Here is a 5307-nt window from a genome sequence, read left to right on the forward strand (position 1 = left end):
GGCCATTTTGTATAATAAGTATTGTTTGTCGAAGAAGTTCACAAATTCATTTCAGTTATTAAATTGACCGTGAACGAATAATGGCAGTACTATTTGGCTGCTTGTTCCATGAATGTGAATGAATTCTGAGGGGCAAAAACTGCACACTGTATCATGAAATTAGGACGTTGATTAATGTTACTTGACGTTTGAAAAATAATTCTGTCCTTGTTGTGTAGAGCGAATGTGATTAAAAGAATTTCGGTCTAAACTTTTGGATAACAGAAATGCGACTATTTTTTTCAGAGTTCACACCAGCTAACATGTCGTCTTTCGAGCGCAAAAGACACTAATCTAAGTAACATCACGAACATGAGCTGATGAATGTGACATCACTTCCGCTGTCTTCTCATCGCTGTTACTTAAACATGAATGCAAGAACTAAAAAAAAAAATGTTCTGTTTCAACATTTTCGCAGTCTGATTTCTGTCCTGGAGAACAAGAGCTCAATGCCATCACAACCACGAGGGAACGCGTCTATATGAAAAGTCAAGAGCACTCTTAGACAATCGCGTTCAATGGCCTAAACAGTGGAATAGTTATGGATACATATTTTTTCTCAGTTCTGTTCCCCGTTTTATCAAAAGATATAATCGATTGTAAATTCCCTCACCACACAGGCTGTCATATACTTATGATAGAAATCAACTATATAATCAATTACAACTCTACATAAGAACAGAGCCCTGATTTCTAGCATTCGAGTATTTTTATAGAATCACTCACAACATCAAAAGAAGTGTTGCTGCATATTGCTTATATGATTGTCTCTTCCAAATGTACTTAGCTTGGAAGAAGCTTCTCCCTTTAATAAACGACGCCTCCGCAAATTGTATCTTAAAGAAGACACAGGGTTAGTGTGGGCTTGTTGTTCCCTGTGTATCACTAAACTTACATATGAGTACCATGTGACAGAGAGTACGTGAGAGCAGAGAGTGAATGAGACAGAAATACAAAGATGCTGTAAGTTTGAGAATGAGAAGAAAAAAGAGGGAAAGAGATAAGGGAGAGCAGGTAAGAGGAGAGAGTGGGGAGGCAGAAATACGAATATCAAATTGAGAGATAGAAAGGAGGTAAAAAGAAATCAAGTCTTGCTCTCTTATATGGAGAGAGAGACATTTTGACAGGGGGGAGGGAGAGGGGGAGGGGGAAGAGATACGAGGTTAGGAGAAAGAAAGAAAGAATAAAGGTTGTGTTGCGATCGTGGCGTCTGCGCGGATGTCCTTAGTCACTCTCTAGCTGCTGCGCCTTTATGCAACTTCGTATTATAGTTATTACTCATGTTTGATCCGATCCGCGGGAAATTCATAGTAGCATGTTGCGGAAGTTCAACAAGTTGCAGGCAATTTTGGGAGCAGTCTGGGGAGACCGGACGAGTCTGATTCATCAGCCCTCAACAATCAGGTTCTTGCAAATTTGTCCTCGAAAATGCTCCCCCTTTTTACTTTCTCATTTCTTTCACTTCTTTCTTTCATAAGTAATCCCCTTCTTATATCTACTTCTCCTATCCCCCTCTCCTTCGTCTCCATCTTCGTTATCGTAAACACAGTCGTAGACGTAGTAGTCGTTAATATGTTCTTCTTCTGCTCATTCCTTTTACTTTTTTTCGTTTCCTACCCTTCTTTTTTGTCATTGTTGTTATTCCCCTATTCCATCTCTGGAATCATCAACATCAAGGTCATTTCTGTAATGTAAATAGACCGTTTTCATAATGTGTTCAAATATTTATTTGATTAACCCGCTCTTAAATGAAATTTAAATGCTGGAACCCATTTCGCATGTATTACTTGTTTCTATGTCGGACAAGCCTCGGACAAGCTTTCAGGTTGTCAAGAACAACCTTTGTTTAAAAGGTATGCATAAAATTTGAATATGTTACGAAATCGCAAATTGCTATATTTCTTTTCTCGCCTCCTGTTGATTTTCACGAAGAAAATTATAGCCGGACGCCTTACCAGTAAACGTGAAAACTAGTCGGAGCAGAGCCAAGTATATCCGCATGTTTGAATGTGTGATGGCCACAGTTTGTAGCCTGATTCAGAATGCTTAAGTCGATATCCAACGAAGATTTCCCTCCGTTTCTCAACTTCATTTTCTGATTAGTACAAAGGAGACATTGATTTTGACCGATCGAGACCGACATTTTGCGTAATTTAATCTATGGCTCAAATAAGTGTCTGATGAAAAGCCATGCATTTCTCATGTGAGAATTCTGATTTCGATAACTGGAAAAGAATCAACCTGGCTGGGACCAAGCAAACTTTGGGCAACTTTATTGTTGCCATCGATGTGTCATGTGGAGGAAGTGTAGAATACGAGAACATCATTGTAATGAAACGGAATGTAGAACAAATAATTCGTAACTCTCCGAACGAATATTCGATTAATTGGTGATCAAAAAATTTAACACAAACTAGTATTCGGACAGGGAGACAAAACCGCGGTGTACAAGTTGGTGGTCATAAACTGCACATGAATGGGCAAGAAAATGTTAGATTTTTGTTTGTTTTTTTTGTTTTTGTGGCTGAGTGTTACTATGTGTTGTTAATCAGATGTCAGGTATTTATCTTTGTTTATTTTGTGTTGTATTTTTAGCAGAGTCATGTTAAGTCCGGATGCAATAGTCTTGCAAGCCATTACAGCAATGATGATTCTATAAGCCTTCTGCTATACAGAATCGTGGAGCATCAAGCGCAACAATATTTTTTTTAAAATTATGTGTATGTATACATACATATATATAATGGGTGTACGTTTTGGTGATTGAGAAAGCAATTACGACAAAAACAACGAATTAATCAGTTTTAACATTACATGTGTATTTGCTACTTGTGTCATTTCCGAAACGGAAGGATGAGATTCTTGTGCGAATATTTCGACACAAAAATGCAATAACAAAAAAATAACATCCAGGTCAGCAGAAAACTGAATCATTTCCACAGAGAAGGTACTGGATCGGCATACGTGATTAGATGCTACTAAAACCTTCCATCGATGTGAACGATGTTAATTCCCCTTCATGAGAACGTACTATAATGCTAAGATATAATAAGTCATATCAGCAATAAAAAGAACAACACTTATAGAGAGCATGAACAACAGTAAATCCATGAAGTAAAATACAGTGTAAAGGGTTCCAAGATCAATATCAATTACCAAACGAAATTTTAGTCAATCAAATCTGTGGGTCACACAGTGTTTCTCAATGATTCTACAAGCCACATTGTATGTTGGGGAAACTGCGATCCACGCGCACAGTTGAAAAAAAGCGGTGTTTTTCATTACATTTCTAAGAAAGCACAGCGGTAGCAGACATTATTTGGCTTTGTGAAGTAGAGGGTCGTGGAATGAAGACAATTGATATTACAATGAATCAAGTAATGAAGTAGGATTGCCGCCGGTATAATCAGTCTTATCGCAATACGGTTATTTCTCATGCTTGTGCCCAACGCTTTCTCACTGTGACACCAGGGGGACATTTCATGAAGCATTTTGTCCGACAAAGTTGTCTGACAAATTTGCTCTCAGCCAATCAGATGGAAGGATTTCAGCAGCTTGTAACAGTTTGTCAGAAAAATATCCGACCAACCTGCTTCATGAAATGCCCCCCTGGAATGACGAAATACAAACAACAAAGTAGCAATCCCATCTCCTTAATACATAATGCCGTACGATAGCAACTTAAGACTCATAAGGCAAACTGGGCAAACAAAATAAATCATAATTCAACTCTTCGTATTGATATATCTATATATAGCCTATCTTTATCTTTATATATTCATATTTTGTATGTTATCATCAATCTGTACGACAGTGCAAAGAAAGGCATGTTCTAAATGAACACATAGAAATCAAGAAATTTGCGTCAATGTGCCCTGTGCTGATCATAGTTTATGTTTATATACAACTGTACTGCTCCATATGATTCTACTTTGCAAATATCGACGTACGAGTTGACTATTTGCGTTGGACCCCATTTCAAGCATCCAAATTTATCCGCAATTGATCAACATTATAGGGTCGATTCGACGACCGGCTTAGAGTCTTAATTAATGAAAAGTTCGCATCTAAACGAACAGCACAGACAGTTCTATACATATTTTTTTTTTCCATTCTTAAAAAGACCGCAACATTGTACATAATTTTATTCAGTCAAGTTCATGCGGCCCCTTACCATTTCACATAGGACCTAAACGAACGTAAAGTAGTTGTTGTTGTTGTTGCGTTTATGTTGCTGAAGAAGATCTTGAAGCAATGATAGCAGTGCAGCAGTAATAGCAGCAGTTGTGGTAGTAAAAGTACGTCTACTCTACATAGCAGCAATAGTAATGCATGGTAACATAGTAGTAATAGTAGTAGTAGTGGTAGTAGTAGTAGTAGTAGTAGTAGTAGTAGTAGTAGTAGAAGAAGAAGTAGTAGTAGTAGTAGTAGTAGGAGTAGTAGTAGTAGTAGTAGTAGTAGTAGTAGTAGTAGTAGTAGAAGTAGTGTAGCCATATAGTACTATCCGTAGAAGTGGTCAACATACTTGTAACAGCATTGGCAGCATAGATAGACGGAGGAGTAAAAGTAGTTGTAGTTGCCGTATAGTGTACGTATGTGTCGCAATGTGAATGTTCGTGCCCAACCGTTCATGATATCTAATCACATAACACCCTTTATTCTGAAGCATATCAAAAAGAACAACAACATTAGTAATGTCAATTTCACAAATTCACGCGATTTAAAATACATAAAATATTTTGCATATCGGTGATTTTAAATAAATACAATTCGAAAGTAATGATCTAACTTGGAATCACCCACGGCGGCTGAACCGGTCTTTAAAACTAGCACGAATCTCGTAGTACTGTCACATTTTCCTATTCGTTCATCTCAACGCAACGATGACATCATGATATTCTCACTCGCAGCAATAGTCTGTGGGTATATCGCATGTGATACTCTGCATTATATTTCATTCCTGTGGCGCCTATAGATAGCGGTGCTGTCCTTGATGACGTCATTTTGTACAGACGAGACATTACACGGTAAAGCTGGATGACCGAGTCCCATGATTGGTAACGCACCAGCTACTTGCAGGTATTAATACATTTATTATAGATATGAACCGTTTCCCATTGAAGCTGATGGGGTGCACTTTGAAACACTTGAACATTCCAATTTTTTTTTTAACTTTTGCGTGGCACAATAGGCGGTTCACTAAACCCGTGTAAATCACTAACGGTTGGATCTAAAAGGGACTAAAAAAGAATTAAACAAAAACATTAA

Source organism: Diadema antillarum, unplaced genomic scaffold (genome assembly GCF_040938485.1).
Source record: "Diadema antillarum isolate AM-2024a unplaced genomic scaffold, OU_Dant_1.0 seq00000467_RagTag, whole genome shotgun sequence".
In the NCBI taxonomy this organism is placed as follows: Eukaryota; Metazoa; Echinodermata; class Echinoidea; order Diadematoida; family Diadematidae; genus Diadema; species Diadema antillarum.